The sequence below is a fragment of the Musca autumnalis genome, unplaced genomic scaffold, assembly GCF_047663935.1.
Source record: "Musca autumnalis isolate F117 unplaced genomic scaffold, ASM4766393v1 scaffold_3, whole genome shotgun sequence".
NCBI lineage: Eukaryota > Metazoa > Arthropoda > Insecta > Diptera > Muscidae > Musca > Musca autumnalis.
In genome coordinates this window covers 183,972,390-183,998,211 of record NW_027411866.1, presented here as the reverse complement: position 1 = coordinate 183,998,211, position 25,822 = coordinate 183,972,390, and the positions used below count along the sequence as shown (strand labels likewise).

Genomic DNA, 25,822 nt, shown 5'->3' with positions numbered 1-25,822 from the left:
CGGGTCGACACCATCAACTTGGTCTTCTCACCGTTTACCGCCAGACCCACTTTAGCAGATTTTCATTCATTCAGTTACTTCTTTTACTGATCGTCACATGATGTCTATATCATCAGCATAGGCAAGTAATATGTGGCTATTGGTGTAGATTGTGCCACTTCTTTTGGCGTTTGCCTCTCGTTTAACCCTTTCCAGCAGGATGTTGAAGAGATCACACGAAAGGCTGTCTCCTTGTCTGAAACCTCTTTTGGTGCTAAACTCTTCGGAGAGGTTCTTTCCTATTTTAACTGAGGACCTCGTGTCAGTTAAAGTCATTTTACAAAGCCCAATGAGCTTTGCGGGGATACCGAATTCAGACATGGCTTAGAATACCTTTGAACGTAGCGGACTTTCGAAGGCTGCTTTATAATCGACAAAAAGGTGATAGGTGTCGATCTGCATCTCTCGGGTCTCATCCAGGATTTGCCGCAGGGTAAATATCTGGTCGTTGGTAGACTTGCCAGGTCTAAAGCCGTTTTGGTATGGTCCAATTATCTCGTTGACCCTAGGCTTTAGTCGTTCGCACAATATCCCTGAATGATGAATACACCTTATTAGCGTTACGCATCCGGTTTTGAACAGCTCGGCTGATAAAGCCATCTGCTCCTGTTGCCTTATTATTCTTCAGCCGATTTATTGCTGTCTTTACCTCATCTTAGCTGGGCGGTATACATTCAACACCATCTTCTGGGATTGGGTCTATGGTATCTTCGTCGTCTTCGCTGCTATTAGATACCAACAGTTTTTAAAAATGTTCTTTCCATATCCTGAGCACAGTGTCTGTATCAGATACCAAATTACCTTGCTGGTCTCTACAGGAGAATGTGCCTGTACTAAAGAATTTTCGGACTTCATTCTGGTTCCTGTACATCTCGATTTTTTCACACTCCCGCTTTTCCATCTCTCTCTTTTTCCTGCGGAAAAGACGTTTCTCCTCTGCTGTTTTTCTCCCGATATCCCTCTCGTGCGCTACGCGTTGCTACGGATTGTAAAGTTGCCCTATATGCCGCATTTTTCTCTTCGGTGGCAGCACGACACTTTTGATCATACCATGGATTCCTTGGTGGGGGTCTCTGGTATCTAAGGATGGATTTTGCGGCTGTTTGCATGGAGTGGGCAATACTTTGCCATTGCGCTGATATGTTATAGGGATGAGGAGTGCTTTGATTAAGCAGTTGGGCCAGTTGAGTGGAATATGCTGTGGCTATCAGTTGTGATTGCAGCTTACCGATGTCTAACTTTCGTGTTGTGTCTGTTCGTACTTTGTTTGCTACCTTTAACCGAGTCTACGTTTGCTCCTCGGAACGAACGCACATCCAACACGCTCGATGAATGTCTTCCATCTATCACAACGTGATCAATTTGATTTCTTGTTTTCTGATCTGGGGACAGGAAGGTGCCCTTATGGATGTCGAGATGTTGAAATCTGGTGCTGCTAACTACCATGTGTTTTTGCCGCTGCGAAGTCTATCAGCCTCATATCATTGTCAGATGTTTCACTGTGGAGACTGAATTTTCCGACCGTTGGGCCAAAGCTAGAAGCTAGAATAATTTTAATGTCATGGGCAGGACAACGGTTATATGTTTCTTCTAAGCGCTCATAAAATATATCTTTGGTCAGTTCGTCCTTGTCTTCAGTGGGTGCATGAGCGCAAATAAAGCTGATGTTGAAGAATTTTGCTTATATTCGAATTGTAGCAAATATTTCATTCACTTATGTGAAGCTGGAGACCAGGTGTTTTAACCTCCGACCAACTACAAATCCGCAACCAAACTCATGCTTTATGAAGGACGGTTACTTCTGAGAGACGAACCAGAGAGACGAATAATTCTGCATCATGACAATGCGACCTCTCACACATCGATTTAAACCATCGCCTGTTTGACCGGATAAAACGTGGAATTGATGGGTCAACCGCCGTAGAGCCCTGACTAGAGATCCAATGACTCTATTCGATTACAGCATTTTAAGAAAAAAGCGTTGTCAACAATTTTCTTAGCAAGAAGATATGTAAAAGCGTTCAAAAACCCCTGTTTTGGAGGTGTCTAATTCGGAGTTGAAAAAGGGATTCAACAATTGATTTGAACGCATGAAAATGGCTATAAACTACATAAGAAAACAATAACACTATTTTTGATAGTAAATATTCGCGTTTTCATTGCAGGCCAGATAGTTATCGTTCAGCCCTCACACAGTGCTGCCGCATGGAGACAAATTGATATATGTGATGTTAACTTTTATATATGTTTACTTTTCCTTCTTACAGTAAACACATCAGATAAGACGAACCTGAAAGAATTTTGTCGATATGTACATCCATAACGAAATTATAGGTCTTTAAATATGAAAGATATATCCAAGGTAATCTAAGGCTATAATCATATGAAAATTAGACGACCACTAAAATAATTATTTCTAAAAATTTTGTTGATAATATTAAAAGTTTTGGATTTAGAACAATAAGTTGACATCAACTGGACATGGACAAAGTAACGTTATCAAGAATTAAAAATTTAAATTTGATACAAAATATATAAATTCTTAATATTTCGTAGAGTATATTTTTGATTGCCACCTATTGCCGCCTTGGTTCTTGGAGTCCGTTAATTAGACATCTTTTCCGAAGCGAAATGTGTAAAAAATTCTGCCCCTCCCTGCAAACCTCTGACATATATCGGTTTAGATTTGGATATAGCCCCATATATATCATTTCCGATCTTGCTATAACACGAATAGCCCTCAAATTTATTATGTGCTATTCTCTTAGGCCCTTGATTAGTTTCACCGATTTTCGCAAAATCGATTCAGATTTGGATATAGCCCCCATATATATCTTCCCCGATTTTCCTATAATTTGCTCAATTTTTGATGAATACCTTAAAAATTTAACATGGGATGTTTCCTCAGGCTCCTGTTCAGTTTCACTGTTGACCTAGGTTGATGAATGTTTGCACAAGTATTTATGATGTAATAGGAGAAAAATATGAACTTTGGTCCATATCGATTGTTGTTTGAATATAGCTTCCATATATAATTTCGCCCGATGTCACTCAATTACGAATTATTACGTCACATTTCCCTAATTCAATCAATATATATATATATATATATATATATATATATATATATATATATATATATAGCGTGTTTAGTGCATCGAATATATAAAATCGGGCAAAAATATATATGAGAGCTATTTCCACATCTAAACCGATTTTTGTCAAAATCGGTGAAACTGAAAAATCTGTACAGATTTTTGCGAAAACAAATCAAAATCATTGAAACTGAACGGGGGCCTGAGGAAACATCCCATGTTAAACTTGAAGGATATTCATCAAAAATTGAGCGATTTGTAGCATAATCGGGGAAAGATACATTGGGAGCTATATCCAAATCTGAATCAATTTTTGCGAAAATCCGTGAAACTTCTCAGGGGCCTAAGAAAATATCACGCATAAAATTTGAAGGTTATTCGATTAAAATTGACCGAGTTATAGCAAAATCCAGGAAAGATTCATATGGGGGCTATATCCAAATCTGAACTGATTTTTGGGAAAAGCACATATTAAATTTGAAGGCTATTCGATTAAAATTGAACGAGTTATAGCAAAATCCGGAAAATCTATATATATGGGGGCTATATCCAAATCTGAACCGATATGGACCAAAGTTGATATTTTTCATTCCTGTGCCCCCATGAGTACTTGTGCAAAAATTCATCAACCTAGGTCCACCCTTCTATTTTTGTCCACTTTTGTATGGAAGCGGCAACACTGTGCCTCGTAAGTATGATTTTCACTTCATACTTATATGACGCTTAATTTTTTCATATTTTAAAATTGGCCCGATTTTGGAGGTATGAAGTATTTGACTGGCCAAAACAGATATCTTTTATACTATACCTGTATTTAACAGAACTGGGCCCAAGTGTTCATTCATACTTATTTCGTTATAAAATTATATTTACGATTACAAAAGTTGTATAATAAAATTGCATTAATACAATAATTAATGCTTGTTATTTCGTATATCTTCTTAAAAATACCAAAGAGCTACTTCGTACTTTAAATCGAAAGTGGTAGCAAGAAAACTTAAAATATCCTAAAGCAACAATAAAAAAACCCTTCCTCTTAACATTTATTATCGCCATAATGGATTATGGCAGAACGGTAATGGTTTCGGACGCAGACACCTCCATAACACAATTACAATGTTTAAAATTGCAGGCGTATTATGGTCATTAATCAAGCTCAAAGCAACAGCTAATTTAAAATAATCTACGTTTTATGTAATTTATGATTTCTGCCTTCTTTTTGCAAAAAAAGAAAAACGGATAAAATCTTTTAGGCTTTGCAAAGTGTAACCTTAGAGAACTTTTTTATTAAACGAAAGGAAAATACAACTTCTATCAATCAAATTGTGAAGCAACATTTGTTACAATTTTGCTTAAAGGCGTCGTCACAGTGAAAAATTGTTGAAAAATGGATTGCAAAGAGGTCTGTACGTAAATGGGGGATTAATTTTAGATAGGCGACCTTTATTAAAATTTACCTTTTGTATTAGTTGGATTTTTGATATACAATCTAATCACCAAATTATGTTAAATATAAAAGTTAAAGTTTAATGTGAATTGTGTGTGTATAAATCATTTAAATATATTTTCCAAATACCAAATCAACACCAAACCAATAATAGCTGTAAGTGTTTAATATATGTAAGTGTAAACGTTTGCAAAAATTGCAATTGATTGTTGTTATTATTTCATGACTTTGTATTTTCATTTGTGATATTTAATCAAAACTGAACAAATTGCGTTTTTACTTTTCAAACTACAATGTAAAATTTTTTAATCATAAATGAAAACATGTTAACGTCGATGAAGAAGAAAAACAAATTGAACTTTTGCAAACTGTTATTACTGCTGCTGGGATTTTAATTATGAACTCTGTTGGAAATTTTAAATGAAATATTTCAAGTTATATTTGATTTCTGTTCTCAAATTAATATGTCTTAATACTTCAAAGAGAACAGCAGAATGTTTTTGTATGAAATGAAAATCTAGAGATATGTACATCTAATAGCATTTCAATAGGCAATATTTAAAGTGAACTATTGATCGACTTTAACATTTAACTGTATTGAATTAACATGCAACATGAAACAACAGAAGAGTCACGTTAGGAAACCATTCTCAACAAAATAATCCATCTTCGAACTTAAACTAGAAGAAATATTAATCTTACTTCAATGTAGAATTATAGTGCGTTCCAGCCTGTCACACAGACGAACGAACATGTTTAAATCATACAGTCAGTCAACTTAATTATTGCAAACGATGAATTTATAAGAATTTAGATTTTCAATTAGGAATTACAACAACAAAATCTTTCAATAATGTTGCAGTTTTTATACTGTTTATGACCACATCTGGACAATAAATTGAGAAATCGGTCGGAAATAACAAAAACAACGGGCAAAAAGTATAGGTACCTTATTTGTGTGGAGTCAACTAAATAATTGCAAAATTAATGAATGTGCAATAAAATCGTGCTTTTTTGCAATAAGGAATTTTTATGGCATGTGGATATGTAGATCCATAATTTTTATACCCTCAGCCTTTAGGCTAAAGAGGGTATTTACACTTTGATACGACCAAAAATGTGCCTCATCGAAATAATGGTTTTAAACCCCAAGTATGTTTGTACGATATCCGTTTCAGACAATTTTGAGTAGATCTAGCAATGTCCGTCCGTCTGTCTGTCTGTCTGTCCGTCTGTCTGGCTGGCTGGTGCGCACGATAACCCTCGAACGGATAAATCGATTCGGTTTAAATTTTGGGTATCGAAATATTTTGTCCATATTCGATTTAAGTTCGAAGATGGGCCATATAGGTCCACTCCTTCAGGTACCTCCCCCACAAATGTTCAAAAATTGTCGCAAAACTTGTGCGCACGATAACTCTTGTAGGGAATAACCGATTTGGTCCATACTTTGCACATCGTGTAATTTCTACCAAACTTAGATGAGGTTCCAATATGGACTCAATCGGTCCACTCCTTCGGGTACCTCCCACACAAAATTTCGGAAATGTTCAGTTTAGGACCTGGTCTCCAATCGCTTTGATTTTTGTTTACGCAAGTTTTATTCGCTGTCCTCTATACGACGCTGTAAGTTTCATTAGGGGCAAGTCCATACTTCCTGAGAAAATAGCCTGAAAGTTACAAAAAACCCTATGACACCGTGTGTAGTGGTTGGAGCGCAAGATAACTCTCGAACGGATCTGCCGATTCGGTCCAACATTTGGCTTTCGTAATATTTTGTCCAAACTTAGTTCAAGTTCAAAGATGGATTATATCGGTCCACTCCTTCCGGTACCTCCCCCACAAATGTTCGAAAATGTTCGGAAAATTTGTGCGTACGATAACTCTTGAAGGGAGTAACCGATTTGGTCCATACTTTGCACATTATGAAATTTCTACCAGACTTAGATGAGGTTCCAATATGGACTCAATCGGTAAACTCCTTCGAGTACCTCCCACACAAAATTTCGGAAAAGTTCAGTTTAGGACCTGCTCTCGAATCGCCTTGGCTTTTGTTGTAACATCTTGTATTCGCTGTCTCCTATACGAAGGTACAAGTTTCCTCAGGGGCAAGTCCATACTTCCTGAAAAAATGCCTGAAAGTTGAAAAACAAACCCTATGACACCATGTTTATGGATGGAAGCGCAAGATAATTCTCGAACGGAAATGCCGATTCCGGCCAAAATTTGGCCTTCGTAATATTGTTTCCAAACTTACTTGAAGTTCGTAGATAAGCCATATCGGTGCACTCCTTCAGGTACCTACCCCACAAAAATTCAAAAATATTCGGAAAAATTGTGCGCACGATAACTCTTGATGGGAGTGACCGATTTGGTCCATACTTTACACATTCTCATAATATCTACCAGATATAGATCAGGTTCGAATATGGACTATATTTGTCCACTCCATCCCGTACCTCCCACACAAAATTGTGGATAAGTTTACTTTAAGACCTGCTTTTGAATCACTTTGATTTTTGTTGAAGCAACTTACATACGTTGCCTCAATAAAGATGGTAAAAGTTGTTTCAGTGGCAAGTCCATACTTCTTGAGAAAACAGCCCGAAGGGTGTAAAAACCCCCTATGGCACCCCCATAGTCTATGTCGGTCCATTCCTTTAAGTGCCTTTCCGCAAAATTTTTGAACTTTATTCCTAATCAACATTTTTGTCGGTTCATACGACCAAAATTTTGAACCCCCCCCCCCCTAAATACATAAGTTTTTTTGTGCAAAAAGTGTTTCAATTTGCACAGGCTGAGGGTATATCTCTGTCGGCAAAGCCGACTGATACTTTTTTACTTGTTGATCATAAATTAATTGTTGTGTGTGTAACATAGACGGTATATTCAGAAAAAGAGAAAATCAGGTAAACGGATTTCGGAAAATATGCTAGATTTGGTCTATTCCAATTATAATAATGGTAAATCCGCCAGAGAATTCACTTAAATCACCTCTTATAAGCTAAAAACTGTATACAACATCATATGTATAGCGCACCGAGTGAGAGAATGCAGGTTCAAACTAAAGACGTTACATGGCAGGCTAAAAATAGTAACCCCTTGAAATTGACAGGAGAATGATTAAAGAAATTGATGAAAGACCTCAAAGCAGCACTAGATTTTTTTTTCTAATAAAAAAAGATTTAGGAGTAAGTGTATCACATGGAAAAATCAGAAAAGTGCTACATAATAACAAGGCTTCATCACGAGCGACTAAGTAAAAACCATTGCCCTCCCAGCACAATATATAGAAACTATTCAGACTTGTTAAAAACAACTTTTCACGCCATCTTAAGTATTGGGATGACGTTATATTTTCTGATGAGACTAAAATTATGTTGTACTATCACGACGGGCCTCAAAAAGTATTGCGAAACCCCCTTACAGCCATGGAAAACAAAAATTTAATACATACCGTTATGTTTGGAAAACTGTCAGTTTTGGTATGGGGTTTTATACCAAGCAGTGACGATGGTGACATCCAGATTTTGGGGAAGCAATGGCAGAGTAGGGTTATTTAGATGTTATACAATATAATTTATTTAATTTAAAGGTCAAGAAATTTGGGCCTGTTGATCCTGAAAGTTCAAACAAATTGCAATATAAGTACCATCAAGACAACGACCCTAAGCATAATTTATTTATGTAGGACTTGGTTGTTATACAACTGCACCAAAATCATTGATACCCCAGCCCAAAGACTAGATATAACCCCATCGACAATTCATGGGTACATCTGAAGAAAAAAGTCGGGAATAGGTCTCCAACTAACAGGAGGGACTAAATAAAATGCACTAAAGAAGAATGGCAAAAAATACCATTGGAATATGAGATTCCGAAACTTATTTATTAAATTCAGAGACGTTTACAAGCTGTTATTGATGTCCAAGGTGGGCATACGAAATATTAGAGCCAAATTTTGAAAAATAGATTGAAAAGTTGTGCATTTTGCAATTCTTTAGTTGGCAGTAAAAATAATAAGTTCTTCTCCTTTTTGTTAATTTTAAGACATTTTTTAGTGAAATTTAGATACTTTTTTATTTTATTCATAAACATGTTTAAGAATTAAACTGTTAACAAAAATATTAATAATGATATTTATTTATACCAATAAAATGGTGTTTTATTTAAAATTTTGTAATATCTTTGGTTTTGCAATAATTAAGTTGCCTAACTGTATGTGTGGTCTACAACCATTATTTCGATGTTACACATTTTTGAAAGCAGAAGCCAATTTCCTTGGCCAAACCTCAAATTTTTTGTCGTCACAAATTTTTAACTTCTTCTATATGGGATTCCATAGTAATCATATTGAAACTAAAATATCAAAAAATAGATTAAAATATTGGGCGGTAAGGCTTTGCGTGCCCCTACATTGTTTTACAATTTTCCCATTTTTGTAAAATATAGCAGAATCGCGATAATTCATACCTTGATAATTCGAAATTCTCGATAATTCGTATAAGCTGTCGGTCCCTTGAAGCGTTTTTTCGCATTTTAATCTCGCTAAATCGAAAACATCGATAATTCCTATAAAATGGCCGTTCCTTTGCATTGCGAATTATCGAGATTCTATTGTACTTAATTTTTGCAAAGTTCTGGAGAAATGAATAGGTATTTCTCGGAAACTATAACAGTCCAGCAAAAATTCGGATACGTTAGTCATAATATAACCCATTACAAAGTAATGTAAACAAAAATAACTACTTAAGTTACTCCTTACTATGTTATGAGTACGGTGGCACAGAGCTAGTGTTTCCGACTACAAATCAGAGAACTGTGTGTTCAACGCTCACCGCCCGGCGCACATTGGGGCAAGATTCCAAAAAACGGAGATTGATTCAGCGAAGCATTTGGGTGATCTAATGTTAATATTTTTCGAATATTTACACCTCAATCAATATAACGGAACACAGTTTTGGTGAAAATTAAGGGATTGGATAGGTATATTCGAAGCCCTCATAAATGGGTACCATAAAAACTATGAAGTGTTTTACGGTTTTGCCTACATTTCTTATTTGATTAATCTATAATCTTCTAATATGATAAATTATTGATTAAGCTAGTATTTGGCAAAAAATTATTAAGTACGGTCAACATTTTAGTGTAGCTCCCATACAAGGCTATCTCCCGATTTTATGTATTTCGAGGGTCTTAACCACATTTTTTGGTATATTTTTCTGTAAATTAGGATTTATGGTTCTGAATGCCTAAGAATTCATAGTGCGAAAATTTGTCAATATAGGTCAATGTTTTGGTACAGCCTCCATATAGAGGTACAGTCAAATTTGGGGTTTTTGAACATTTTACGCATATTATTATTTATTGCTTTTACACTTTATAACTGTAGTAAACAATTGTTCTTGATATTTTGGTTAGAGACTTAGAATTTTGTACCATATTACCGTGTAACGACAGTTATACCAAAAACAAGATTTAATTTTTTAATTAATCTCAATTTTTGCGATTTCACCCCTTGTGCATCGCCATCGTTTCATAAAAATCGTTATATAAAGTACCTATAACATAATGGTGGACGTGCACACATTGTCTTGCGAACACAGACATTAAGCCAAAACACGACAAACAGTACAACAATAATAGAGAAAATTAAGACAAAAACCCCAAAGCTATTATCACCATTTTTGGCATAACTCAAAATGCGCAAGCAAGACACAAGTTTTTTTTGCGCAATATCAACGACAACAATCAAGAGAAAAATACAAAAAAATTTCTCACGACCTTCTCGACACTCTTTTTTTACTTTTAAGTTTTAACTGATTTTTGGTATATGAAATTAAAATTCTGCATGAAATCGTATCTAACGATTTAATTACATGGGGTCTACACCGGAATAAGGGCCCAACAGAATAAAAAATTCAAAATCATATTTGTCGTAAATTTGATTTGAAAAAATGTATTTTAATTTACTCTATTCAAATGGAAAATATAAAAAAAATTAAAAAAATTACTCTCATTATAATGCAAAATTAAACAAGTAAAAAAATTATCAGTCGGCTTTGCCGACAGAGATATACCCTCAGCCTATGTATGTGAATTGAAGCTTTCATCTACGGACAGATCGAATGAATTTCGGGTCTTTTCAGAATTTTGGAATGTGGATCTTATTTTGGGAGTCATATCTTTTCGATAGTGGGTCATCGAATAACTTTTGGACCAGTATGCCAGGAAGCATTGTCTTTTACATGGAAAACATAATATCGCTGTAAACAGGACTTGGTATACATTTCCAAAGGATCTTCGAACAGACCCTAAACTGTACTTAAACACAAATGTTGAACTTTTGTGGGGGAGGTACCCAAGAGAGTGGACCTATACGGCCCTTATTCGAACTTAAACTAACTTTGGACAAAATATTACGAAAACCAAGTTATCGTGCGCTCCACATTCGTGCGCACAATTTTTCCGAATATTTTGAACTTTTGTGGGGTAGGTACCTGAAGGAGTGGACCGCTATGGCTTATCTACGAACTTAAACTAACCCCCTGTTTTTGTAAAAAAAATTATTGTTCTCACACGAATTGTCAAATTTTGTAAATCGATTTTACTCGCCTTAGCGCAAATGTGAAACGCTGAATTTTAAATGAGGAATTCTTAACTATATGTAGAACGTGTATACGAAGAATTAGGTATGTATGTCATCTAGGGTCTGAGCTATGGATGCCCAAATTATGACGAATATAGACGAACGAACAAAAAAATAGTTACAAAAACAGGGGGTTAGTTTGGAAACAATATTACGAAGGCCAAATTTTGGCCGGAATCGGCATTTCCGTTCGAGAATTATCTTGCGCTTCCACCCATAAACATGGTGTCATAGGGGTTGTTTTTCAACTTTCAGGCTATTTTTTCAGGAAGTATGGACTTGCCCTGAGGAAACTTGTACCTTCGTATAGTGGACAGTGAATACAAGATGTTGCAACAAAAACCAAGGAGATTCGAGAGCAGGTCCTAAACTGAACTTTTCCGAAATTTTGTGTGGGATGTACGCGAAGGAGTTTACCGATTGAGTCCATATTGGAACCTCATCTAAGTCTGGTATAAATTTCATAATGTGCAAAGTATGGACCAAATCGATTACTTCCTTCAAGAGTTATCGTACGCACAAATTTTCCGAACATTTTCGAACTTTTGTGGGGGAGGTACCGGAAGGAGTGGACCGATATAATCCATCGTTGAACTTGAACTAAGTTTGGACAAAATATTACGAAAGCCAAATTTTGGACCGAATCGGTTGATCCGTTCGAGAGTTATCTTGCGCTCCAACCACTACACACGGTGTCAGAGGGTTTTTGTAACTTTCAGGCTATTTTCTCAGGAAGTATGGACTTGCCCCTAATGAAACTTACAGCGTCGTATAGAGGACAGCGAATACAACTTGCGTAAACAAAAATCAAAGCGATTCGAGACCAGGTCCTAAACTGAACTTTTCCGAAATTTTGTGTGGGAGATAACCGAAGGAGTGGACCGAGTGAGTCCATATTGGAACCTCATCTAAGTTTGGTAGAAATTACACGATGTGCAAAGTATGGACCAAATCGGTTATTCCCTACAAGAGTTATCGTGCGCACAAGTTTTGCGACAATTTTTGAACATTTGTGGGGGAGGTACCTGAAGGAGTGGACCTATATGGCCCATCTTCGAACTTAAATCGAATCTGGACAAAATATTTCGATACCCAAAATTTGAACCGAATCGATTGATCCGTTCGAGAGTTATCGTGCGCACCAGCCAGCCAGACAGACAGACAGACGGACGGACATTGCTAGATCTACTCAAAATTGTCTGAAACGGATATCGTACAAACATACTTGGGGTCTAAAACCATTATTTCTATGAGGCACATTTTTGGTCGTATCAAAGTGTAAATACCCTCTTTAGCCTAAAGGCTGAGGGTATAAAAAAACTTCATTATTTAACACGTAAGAATGTGGTTAAGTTAGGCCGGACCGATCATTTTATACCCTCCACCACGAACTGTATTGAAGTAAATATGAACATTTCATCTACGTTAATTCTAATTCCTTGGAGGAGTTTTTTTAACTGATGAAAATCATTTTATACTGAAAATTGTCTGTGTGGAGGTTCTATGGGGGCTACATGAAGACCTATTCCCACACATTTCTGGTGGAACTTAAAATCAGGAGGTACCATTCTATAAAGGCTATATGAAGATCTGAACCTATACCGAAAAATTTCTGGCTGATAGTTTTATAACGCCAACGAAGACTATATTCCAAATTTCAGCCATTTCCTTGGGATTTTAAGGACACAACCTTCAAAACACCGAAAATCGGGAGGTTCCGTTCTATGGGGTTATATAAAGACGTGGACCTATACCGACAAATATCATGTGGAAAGTTTAATACCCCCACTGAAGACTAAATACCGAATTTAAGCAATTTCAGTAGGATATTAAGGACACGACTTCATAATATCAAAAAGCGGGAGGTACCTTTCCATGGGGGCTAGCTGAAGACGTAGACTTATAACGATAAATTTCTGATGGAAAGTTGTATTTCCTCAACCAAGACTAAATACCAAATTTCAGCCATTTCGATGGAATATTTAGGCTAAAGCCTTGAAAATACTGAAAATCGGGAGATACCGTTCTATGGGGGATATATGAAGACTTGGAACTACACCGACAAGTATCAGATGGAAAGCTGTACCCCCAACGAACAACAAAGCCATTTTGGTGGGATATTGAGGCCACAAACTTCAAAATACCGAAAATCGGGTGGTACCGTTTTATGTAGGGTACAGGAAAGTGTGGACTTATACCGACAAATATCAGATATAGAATTGTATACCCCAACGAAGACTAAATATCAAAATGCCAGCCATATCGGTTTTATAAGGAGGCTAAAACCTTCAAAATAACCAAAATCGGGAAATACCGTCTATGGCGGCTATATAAAACCAGGACCGATATAGCCGATTTACAATACCAAACTTTTATACAAAAGAATAAAGTTTTTTTGTTAAAAATTGCGACCTGTATCTTAATTTCAACAGACAGACGGTGGGATAGACGGACATGATTATTTCGACTTAGAAATTTATGCTGATCGAGAATATCACCAATATTTTTGAAAATTTAACATAGCTGAAGCCAAGGTCTACCCCTTTAGAACACGCAACTTGTGATTGTATATTAAACAAATTAAATCTTTTTGGATGAAATTAAATGTTTTTGGACGTGGCAGAAAATATTGGCTTTAAAGATAATTTGCGTGGAAGCTGTGGCTATATTTATGTTAAAAATGGGTACATATGGGTTGAAGCCAGCTTATCTTTTTTTTTGCTTTCTCTCGATTTGTGAGTAAACCACACATCTCACGATTTTCCTGTCATCATCATCTCACCAATGTATAACTTTTCAAAATTTTTTTTTTACATTTTATTCTAGTTGTGTTCCCCAAACTGGGTTTTCAAGAAATCATTTTTAGGATTGTAGTACTTGCGACTCAGAGTAATTTGAAACGTATATTGTGAATGTAGTTGCGCGTAGAAATCTGCATCCAAATGCGGAAATTTTGTGCGAAAAATTTTCTAAAAATTTCGGTTTTTACGTTCTGGATGCAATAAATTATTCCTCGTGAAAATCCATCTAATAAAAAGCGAGTTACGAGAAATTCTAAGAACGGAAAATCCCCTAAAATTGTTTCTGAAAATATCGCGTATTTTATCGCGTTTCCATAGGGTCATTTCCACAGCAATGAAAACTGATACATAATTTTCGTTTTTACGGAAACAGAGATAAAATAAACTTCAAAATTAAAACTTCACTAATAATGGAGTTATTAATTTTATCCTGATGCGGATAAAAATTGTATGTCCCCTGCGCAAAATAGCGATGTTCTATAGCTTTTTGAACACTAAGATGCAGCCAATGCTGCTCAAATTAAATTTTGAAAAATAAAGGGTGTTTTTTTAAGCCCGACAGAACTTGAAATTGTAAAAAATAACACAAAAAATTAAATTGTAATCAACATTTTTTTTTATTCGAAAGATCAATACGTGACATTAACATTTGAAAATGTGATTTTCGTGTACAACAAGACCATATTTTTTAAGTTCTATATAAAGGGTGTTTTTTTAAGCTAGATAGAACTTTAAATTGTAAAAAGTAACACAAAAAATTAAATTTTGATGAAACTTTTTTTTTTATTTGTTTCAGTATACTCTGACAAATCATCATGAATAGACTCACGCTTGAACAACGCTACGAAATTATCCAAATTTACTTTGAAAATCAGTCGTCGATTCGCGCATCTTATAGATGAGACGCATTTTTGGCTTAACGGGTTTGTTAATAAGCAAAATTGCCGCATATGGAGTGAGACCAATCCACAAGAGACCCTACAGACTCCATTACATCCAGAAAAATGCACCGTATGGTGCGGTTTTCACGCTGGTGGCATCATCGGACCTTATTTCTTCAAAAATGAGGCCGGAGCTCGCGTTACGGTCAATGGAGATCGTTACCGCACCATGATCAATGATTTTTTGTTTGAAAATATGGATGACATTGATCCGGAGGAGATGTGGTTTCAACAGGATGGCGCTACGTGCCATACGGCGAACGCAACCATCGACTTATTGAAATCAAAATTTGGCGATAAGTTGATTTCGAGAAGTGGACCTGTCAATTGGCCTCCAAGGTCGTGCGATTTGACACCTCTCGATTATTTCCTGTGGATGTGTCCAGAATGCACTTCGTCAAGAACAGCCGCGGTGCCCATATGCCCGAAATCATTTTCAAATGTTAATGTCACGTATTGATCTTTCGAATAAAAAATTACTTAGCGTTTTTATAATATTTTTTTCTTAAAAGTCGAAATAAAACCGGCATAACTTTTGTCCGAAACAACCAAAAATTGGCTCGCGAGCAAATTCGTACTGGGGAATTTTTTTTAACCAATATAGCAAAAATCGTTGATGTAGCGCGAAAAAAATTGCATCCTTTTTTTTTAAATGGAATATGAAATAATTTACAATATTCTTGATATATACTTTAAAAGGTCTCCGACAAATATTTCAATATGTTACAAACAGAATGACAAATATTACCCTTATACCCTCCATTTTACGGTAGAGGGTATAAAAATGGAAGCCAAAACCAATTGACAGATTATATCTTAAATTGTGGAATGCTAGAGAAGCATTTCAAATAATGCCACAAAATGTGGTAGTTTTCCATTTCTACTTAAATTTAATATGTACTACCTAGCACTCTCTCCACAGTTTGGTAAACTGAGTCATAAACGTACAGCAGCACTACATAAAACTTAATGCAAGTAAAACATCAGCAATGTATTTATGTATGTATGTATTGTCGTCATCATATTAAGTGCATATCCTGCTAACACTTCTATGTATGTGTATGACTATTGTTCATTACTTATTCTAATAATGTGGGCGTTGTTAAGGTTATTGTGGTTGTTAGGTTTTAGTTGGTTTATTTTATTTTTTTCTTGTCTACATTCAGTTGTAGCTTCCATTGATGGCATTTCAGAGCCAAAGTAGTAGCTTTGCCCTCTTTCACCTCTCAACACTGACTACTTCTACTACCATCAAAATACGAATACAAATACAAAAGCAATGAATGAGCATCCCTAGCGATGGCAATGTTATGATGTGGGGCTTTTTGTTGTTGTTCTATGGAACGTTAACCAGAACCACCACAATTTCAAAAAAGCTAAAGCTCAAAGGAACAGAGAAAAAAAACATAACTTAAGTGCTTAACATTACAACCGTACTTGTTGTTCTCCCTTACTTTTAGTAGTAATGTTGTTTTGTATTTCTCCAACGGATGAAATTAGAAAAAAAGAAGTGAACAAATAAATTAAGGTCGGCGGCGGATGCTACTCAATGTTTTAAAAGTACTTCATAAATGTGGTCGCAGTTTTAAATGGAATAGACTGATTAAAAGGGAGGCGATGATATCAAAAATGTATGATATTAGAGATTGTTGCATCATGTTTATTTCTTTCCTTTATCGAAGTTCAATGAATAGCTTGCTAGAAAATTACTTATTATTATATAAATTTATTGCATATTATATTATTACATAATATTATTACATTAATTAATGATTATTTATTTTTATTTTATTTCAGGTAAGCCATAGTCAGTGGATGTGGTAAATATTCATTTTTTATATGACAGAAAACAGACATTGAGAAACAATGTTAAGACACGTGGAGCAAAATAAGACAAACAATTGAAGGCATGTGTAATGGAGAAAAATATGTTCCAATTGTTTCCAACACTGCACTGTGGTTTAGCTTGTATGGGAGAGAGCGACAAAAATATTTATAATCAAGATATCGATCTGAAAATTTTACCGTAAACTAGTAAAGACTAGAAGATAATTTTCCCCAAAAATCGTCAGGACTGGTCCACTTTTAGGTGTAGACCGCCCATAACGGTACTTCCAGTTTTTTATTAATTTCAAGATTATGTCAATATTTTCAAAGTGAATTCGCTGTAATTTGACATTTTGTGTTCTTTGGTGGTATAAAACATCTTGCATAGGTCCATGGTCAATAGAGGTCCATGCTTTGGTATATTCTCCATATAGACGTACCTCCCGTTTTTTAATAATTTCAAGATTTTGACCAAATTTTTAAACTGAATTTGCTGCAATCTGACATTTCGAGTTTATAATCAGTATTAAACATTCATCAATATATGTCCACATTTGGGTATAGTCCTATATCATGTTAACTCCAGATATTTGGCATATTAAATATTTGGCCTAAATTTTTTACATACATTTTATTACATATTCTATGAATTTTATTCTTGACAGGGATTAACTGGTAACAAGTATCAACAATATAAGGCATAGAATATTCTTACTAGGAGGTTTAACACATGGACCAAGGACGTACCAGATTATATTAGATGTAAACAATGCCCTAGTTCTCAAACCGGGAATATCTGGAAACTAAGATGTTTTATGAGACGTTTAGTTTGCGAGGATGGGTTGGCATCTATTAAAATAAATACTAGCTACAGGATTTCTGGATTAGGAGAGTTCCCAGATCGACTAAAAATGTACCAGGGCATATAAACAGTAAACAAGACCATACAGGTGGTCCTGCGTGTCAATATAACCATTCTACGTTGTTTAGTTTTCCGTGTGGAGCTTAAATCTACGACAGGCTGCGTTTTTACTTTCAACGGCAGATAATTCTTGCTTCAAAAATAATGGTGTCTTTTATAGTAAGCCAATTTGCATGATGTTTATAATTTTTTGTCCTCTCGTTGTGTATCCAAATTTTTGAAATTCTTTTGCAGAGACAGTGTATAAAATTAAATCATATCCCGCAACATCCACCTGAAGATTTGCTATAATTTCTTCGAATACCGTCCGCCCCATGCTGGCATTGACAAAGTTTTTTGAACGCCATATTTCAAAAACATACAAATTTGAAAACACACATTCATACTGTAATCCTTTAATTTTTTATAAAATAAGATCGAAAAAAATGCAAAAAAACAGCACCGATTGCTTGAAAACACCCAAAAACCCATTCAGAAAACTTCGAGTATACTGAGTATAATGAAAACTGAATACCGCTCGGCAACTTTCGGCAGACGAGATAATTTTTTTCTAATTCTGGACACTTTCACGAACATTTAAATAAAAATAACGTGATAATCCGCGAGGATCCAAGGTACTAAAAGACTATTTCTTTTCACAATATTAAATAAAAAATACTCACAAAAATACATTTCAAAAGAGATCAATTTTACAACAAAATAAATATACAACTTTATGATGTTATCAATTAAAAACAATAACAATACCATTAACTTTAACTTCCATTTCTTACTATAGTAATTTTACACATTACTTTTTTGTGATATCACTTTTAACTTGTCAAAACGGTAATGGAAATTTCAATGTCTCAATTTCTTCAAATGGAAATGCTCACTTCTGCGGCTCTGCTATAGCAAGTACCGCTAGAAGTTGTAAAAAGAAAGCCGGAATACTAAAATTGGATGTGTCTACGATAGATTTGAATAGTTACAATCATAATTTGTAGAAATCGATTTTTGTATTTTTGTCGCGGCCTGGGACCACAGTGCACTGTTCAATGCGATCCTAGGCATTTTAGATCGTCGTACAACAACTTCTTTAAATATGCATATAAGAAAAAATTTGTATTAGTTGAGCTTTAATCAGACTCGTATTTTCATTTGAAAAAATTAAATTGTACAAGTAATACGAGGGCTGAACGATAACTATATGGCCTAACAATGAAAACGCGAATATTTACCATCAAAAATGATTTTATTGTTTTCTTAAGTAGTCTCCAGCATGATTTATACACTTTTTCGTGCCCTCAATCCTATTGGCGAAGCACTTTTTCCACTCCGAATGAGACACCTCCAAAACCTCGTTTTTGAACGCTTGTACATAGGGTGTCCAAAAAACCGGTTTTTCCAAACAAAACGGTTTCCGGTTAACCGAAATTTTCCATTTTTCCAAAAACCTGTTTTCGGTTTTCAAAAATTTTCAAAACCGGTTAACCGGTTTAAGCCGGTTTTGTTAAATAGGTACAAAGTTGATCATAATTAATAAATATTTTATTAAAAATGAGCTGCAAGGAGTAAATAAAGCATAACGCATAAGCATAATAATCTTATAATATCCTTGTTATTTGAATTTCTACCTCGAAGTAGGGACAGCAAAATTAATACGGAAATTGTGCTCTAACTCCCATTATTATAAGTCTTCTTTTGTTATAGCTTGGATTTTCCGAACAGATTTACAGCGTTTCGGTTTTGGACACCCTACTTGTACAGCATCTTCAGGCAACAAAAATTGTTGGCCGCGCCTTTTTTCTTGATGTGCTGGAATCAAATAAAGTCAATGGATTCCCAGTCAAGGCTATACGGTAGATGATACATCAATTCTACGTTTTTTTTTTTTCGGTCAAATAGGCGCTGGTTTGAATCTATGTGTGAAAGCCCACCCATTGCCCAAAAATAAAAACATGAATGTCAAAACTTCAATACAACATCTGGCAACACTGACAGCTATGAAATGGACCTTTTTAAAAATATATTGATTTTTGTTTCATTCGAACGCGATCTTATTAAGAATAGCTTCAAATTCGGAGCATTTGATTAATATTTTTTTGTGAGTACAGCCTATATTTTAAGTGCAAGTAAATATATTCAAAATATCGCGAAACTAATACGTATAGCAAAATATTATAGTGGATTTTGAATGAGGAGATAATAGCTTAATTTTCATTAAACAGTAGCGTTTTAGCGTGTTGTGGAATTCTAGTTAGCTGCATATTTTCTTAGTGTATTTTGTAATGCCAATTCGATCATATACTTAAAATTGATCATGATGCCCACCAGTGCCCACCTCGTGAAAAATTTTCCAAAGTAGTTCATGAGTTTAAGATTAGTCGGTATTAAAATCGGCTGCCATCTAGTGTCAGGCTATAAATCGTGGGTCGCTGACTAAAGCTGCCCTAGAATAGGGTTTCTATGGATATATTAGCGTATAACTGACCACGTACATTAACATAATTGGTATTAGTGGCAAGATGAAGAAATCTTCTTCCACATTTGTCTTACGTTGGCGGTACGTGCCTTCCGGAAAGAACGCTATAAGATCTATATTAAACATTTTACCAATATTCAGACAAAAATGTTGATTTTTTTAATCCGCTAAACTGGTTGGATTTTATGTTGTTTTGGAGATTGTTTTGTTTCCCCAAGACTATTTTTGCAACATATGATAATCGGAACCTTTGTTCATGTCATTTTGTATTAACAGCATAAAACAATTCTTACCGTATACCCCCCCAGAGGGAAAGGGGGGAGAATGTTGCGCTCATGGTTTCTTAAAACACTCTTCGCAGCAGCACAAAGTTGTAACGCACATTGGCTTGATTTTTACATTCTAAATATTTTTGATTGGGTGCCACCGTGGTGCAATGGCATGCACACCCGCCTTGCACGCAGTAGGTCGTGGGTTCGATTCCCCGGCCAGTCAACATCAAAATTTTCAACGGTGGCAAAATACCCCTCAGTAATGTTGGCGACATTTCCTGAGTATTTCAGCCATGTAAAACTTCTCTATAAAGTGGTGTCGTAAGACACGCCGTTTGGACTCGGCGATAAATAGTAAGTCCCATATCACTGAACTAATATGAATCGGGGTGCACTCATTGATATGAGAGAAGTCTCCCCTGTCCCGTCTGGGATGTTTGTGGAACAATTATTAATATTTTTGATCACTTTCTCCATACAAGTGGATCCACTGTGCATTGTAATGATGCAGAATGACTTGTCAGGCAAACAAATTATTGTGTAGCACTCAGAATTAACCGTCCTATATATCTCAAGCCACCGTGGTGCAATGGTATGCACACCCGCCTTGCACGCTAAAGGTCGTGGGTTCGATTCCCAGGCCAGGCAACATCAAATTTTCAACGGTGGCAAAATACCCCTCAGTGATGTTGGAGACGTTTCCTGAGTATTTCAGCCTTGTAAAACTTCTCTACAAGTGGTGTCTTAGGACACGCCGTTCGGACTCGGCAATAAACAGTAGGTCCCATATCATTGAGCTAATATGAATCGGGGTGCACTCAATGATATGAGAGAAGTCTCCCTTGTCCCATCTGGGATGTTTGTGGAACAATTATATATATTTCTCAAGCCGTATTCTTAAGAAACAAACGGCCGATTCCTGCTTTGTTTTAGGCTCCAAAACATAGATCCTATTCGTCGTCTGTGACAATCTTATAAAAGTCGTTTGAAGAACCGCGATCCATTTTTGCCGCCAGGTGTTTATGCAATATCAAATGTTACTTGGTGGAAGAAATTCCCATGGTTGCATCTATCTCACGGTGATCTCGCATTGTCCGTTCATGCACGGCATATATTTTTTCTGGCACAACGACCGATTTTGGGCGACCCTCACGACCTTCGTTTTTGCCGAGTGCTGACCACGGTTGAATTCATTTAACCAGTTTTCAATAGTCCTGTAGGATGGTCCTTGATCGATATACAAATATTTAATTTGATCGATGTTCACAAGTAAATTCCATTTTTTTGCAAATTGGTTTTTTCAAGTCACAAACTCTCCTGAATACGAATAGGCTAAAAACTGTCAAACTGTCCAAAAAATGTCAAGTGGCGCCTGGTAACTCACGGTGTTGCCTAGGCCAGATAGTTTTCGTGCATCCCTTGTACAATTTTTTCATGAGCAGTTTATGCTTCCTCATTAAAAGTTGTGAAAAATCTTAAGATAATCCTACCTAACTATAGGAAGGTATATTTCCACAAAATTATATCCAGTTCCATTGATCCTGGTACCTTTTCCATATAAGTACAGACTTTTGCGCTTTAGTTTAGTTTACGTGTACGTGCTTTTTAAAGTCAGCACTTCCTGAGATATGTTTCTCAACATTTAGTGGCCATGCTTCGTAACTAAAGCTTTTAGTAGTATTTGTGGTGTTAGCTATAACGATATATTGTATGCCTTTCTCAATAGTTGTCGGAGAACAGATTTTTGTATGTTTTAATTACAAATTTACTGTTTATGATAACTACCCCACAAATGCCTAAAAATGTATACCGGAAACTTCCAAAACCTTTTTTGAAACCTAATAAAAAGTTTTTGAATATTAAAACAAGTAAAAAAGTATCAGTCGGCTTTGCCGATAGAGATGTACACTCAGCCTGTGTATATTGAAACAATTTTTTTCCCAAAATACGTATGTATTTAGATAGTTTTAAAAATTATGGGCGTTTGAACCGACAAAAATTTTGATTAGAGTTAAAGATCAGAAGTTTTGCGGAGAAGATACTAAAAGAAATGGATCGACATTGACCGTTATGGAAGTGGATCTCCAGCCACAACATATGGTACCATAGGGGGTTTTTACACTCTTCGGGCTCTTTGCTTAAGCGAATGCAAGTTACTTCAACAAAAATCAAAGTGATTCGATATCAGGTCTTAAAGTGAACTTATCCGAAATTTTGTGTGGTAGGTACCGGATGGAGTGAACAAATATAGTCCACATTTGAACCTGATCTATATCTGGTAGATATATTAGGATGTGTAAAGTATATACCAATTCCCCCACTCCCTTCAAGAGTTACCGTACGAACAATTTTTTCGAACATTTTTGAACTTTTGTGGGGGAGGTACCTGAAGGAGTGGACCGATATGGCTTATCTTCAAACTATGTTTGGACAAAATATTAATAAGGCCAAATTTTGGACCGAAGCGGCAGATCCGTTCGAGAGTTATCTTGCGCTCCAACCACCTCACACGGTGTCAATGGGGTTTTTTTGCAACTTTCAGTATATTTTCTCAGGAAGTATGGACTTGCCCCTATTGAAACTTGTACCGTCGTATGGAGGGCAGTGAATGCAAGTTGCTAAAACAAAAATCAGAGCGATTCGAGAGATGGCCCTAAACTGAACTTTTCCGAAATTTTGTGTGGAAGGTACCCGAAGGAGTGGGCCGATTGAGTCTCTATTGAAACATTATCTAAGTCTGGTACACATTTTACGATGGGCAAAGTATGGACCAAGTCGGTTACTCCATTCAAGAGTTATTGTGCGCACAAAATTTCCGAACATTTTCGAACTTTTGTGGGAAGGTACCGGAAGGAGTGGACCGATATAGCCCATCTTCTAACTTAAACTAAGTTTGGGCAAAATGTTACGAAAGCCAAAATTTGAACCGAATCGGTTCATCCGTTCGAGAGTTATCGTGCGCTCCAGCCAGCCAGACAGACAGACGGACGGACATTGCTCAATCGACTAAAAAATGGCTGAAACACATTTCGTCCAAACATACTTGGGGTCTAAAACCATTATTTCGATGAGGCACATTTTGCCCGTATGAAAGTGTATATACCCTCGTTGGCATAAATGCTGAGGGTATAAAAAACCAAAACAAGCTATTAAAACACAAAACACAGAAGAAACTAAGAATACAGTAATATGGCATATTCACTGAAACGATAAGAGGCGTCGTCAGTATTTTAATGTCACACACGGAAATGCAAATATATGCAGCTGGAACTAAATTTTTTGTAAAATTGACACTATTTCGAACATTCTTCAAAAAATTTGGAGAGTGGCGAAGGATGGCGAAGTTAGTAAAACTCTACTTCAATTTTTAGGACTTGAAAAAAATATCTACAAAAATTATTATAAAAAATGTGATTTCCAGTCCATTTTATGGGAATAATGTGTACACCTTTTTATGTAAAAGTAATTAGAAACCCTTGTACTACAACTTCCATTTTGAAAAAATAATTTTATCCTTTACATTTTGAGTTACTTGCCTTGTAAGAATCACAACCTTACTGATGTTATTAAAGTTTTTAAGAGATCACACGTAAATGTCAACTTCTTCTGTTTTGTTTTGTTAAATACCGTTATAAATCACAAAAACAGTGTTGGAATATTAAAATATAATATGTTTAGAGAAAATTTGCTGAATTGTCGCAGAGATTTGCTGATATCGATTTTTCGATTTTTGTCGCAGGTTGGGACCAGTGTGCAGTGGCTTGATTGAGACACCTCCAAAACATTGTTTTTGAACGCTTTTACAGCAAGACTTTTTTCTTGATATGCTACAATAACATGAAGTCATTGGATCCCCAGTCAGGACTATACGGCGCATGACCCATCAATTCTAGGTTTTGTCCGGTCAAAAAGGTGCTGGTTTGAATCGATGTGTGAGAGCTCGCATTGTCATGATGCATAACGATTCGTCTTCTCCTGTTCGTTTTTCGAATTCCTCAGGAGACATTAGGCAAACAAATTGTAGTGTAACACTCAGAATTAACTGTCCTACATTTCCCAAGCCGTATAGTCCCCACACGGTCAGTTTTGCCGAAGAAACAGGCATCCATTTGCTTCGAAGGTCTTCTTCCATGAACAGCTTTCGTTGGATTTGGCTCGCTTTCGAAGACCCAAACGGTCGATTCCTGTCTTGTTTGGAGCTCCTAAGCATAGATACAAGATTCGTCGTCTGTGACGATCTTACAAATGTCGTTTGAAGCACTGCGTTTGTTTATACGCTCAGCATTTATGCTAACGAGGGTATATACACTTTCATACGGGCAAAATGTGCCTCATCGAAATAGTTGTTTTAGACCCCAAGTATGTTTGGACGAATTCCGTTTGGAGTTGATTTAGCCATGACCGTCCATTGCTTAGCCCCAAAGAAGACTTAATACCACATTTTAGGCAATGTGGCGGAAATCGGGAGGTACCGTACTATGGGGACTATATGAAGACGTGGACCTATACCGACAAAATTCAGGTGGAAAGTTTTATACCCACAAGGAAGACTTAATACCAAATTTCACCCATATCGGAGGGATATTGAAGCCAAAACCTTCTAAATACCAGAAATCCGGAGGTACCGTTCTATGGGGGCTATATGAAGACGTGGACCTATTCCGACAAATTTCAGGTGGAAAGTTTTATACCGCCAAGAAAGACTTAATACCAAATTTCAGCCATTTCGAAGGGATATTGAGGTCACAACCTTCAAAATACCAGAAATTCGGAGGTACCGTTCTATGGGTGCTCTATGAAGACGTGAACCTACACTGAAAAATTTCAGGTGAAAAGTTTTTACTCCCAACAAAGACTAAATACCAAATTTCAGTCATTTCCGTGGGATATAGAGGCTACAACTTTCAAAATACCGAAACTCGGGAGGTACCGATCTATAGGGCCTATATGAAGACGTGGACCTATACTGAAAAATTTCAGATGGAAAGTTGTATACTCCCAACAAAGACTTTATATAAAATGTCAGCCATTTAAGTGTGATGTTGAGGCCACAACCTTCAAAATATCGGAAATCGGGAGGTACCGTTCTATGGGGGCTATATGAAGACGTGGACCCATGCTGAAAAATTTCAGGTGTAAAGTTTAATACCCCTAACGAAGACTTTTGCATATGCCCATTTTATGCAAATATGTCAAAAAATTCACGATATGCAAAATATGCAAAAATGTCTGAACATAATTCGTTTTATTTTGTGATAAAAGTTTGGGTCTAATCAGATTTTCTCTACGACCATCCTAACCATATATGCATTTGCATAGGATTCCGCTGTCTAGTGATAAAGGATGTCCCTTTATCGATCCACAC

At 36.1% G+C, this 25,822-nt stretch overlaps 1 protein-coding gene across 8 annotated transcripts in view; it reads left to right on the top strand.

Moving 5' to 3' along the window:
• LOC141398572 (frequenin-2) overlaps window positions 1-25,822 on the top strand; it is a 258,760-nt gene that overhangs the window by 86,881 nt on the left and 146,057 nt on the right. For 2 of the 8 annotated variants that reach the window (XM_073975955.1, XM_073975958.1), the window contains exon 2: window positions 16,770-16,792. The exons of the other annotated variants lie outside the window; for them this stretch is intronic. The gene's annotated coding sequence lies outside the window, so the exon portion shown is untranslated. The remainder of the gene's footprint in view (window positions 1-16,769; window positions 16,793-25,822) is intronic. 8 annotated transcript variants of the gene reach the window in all.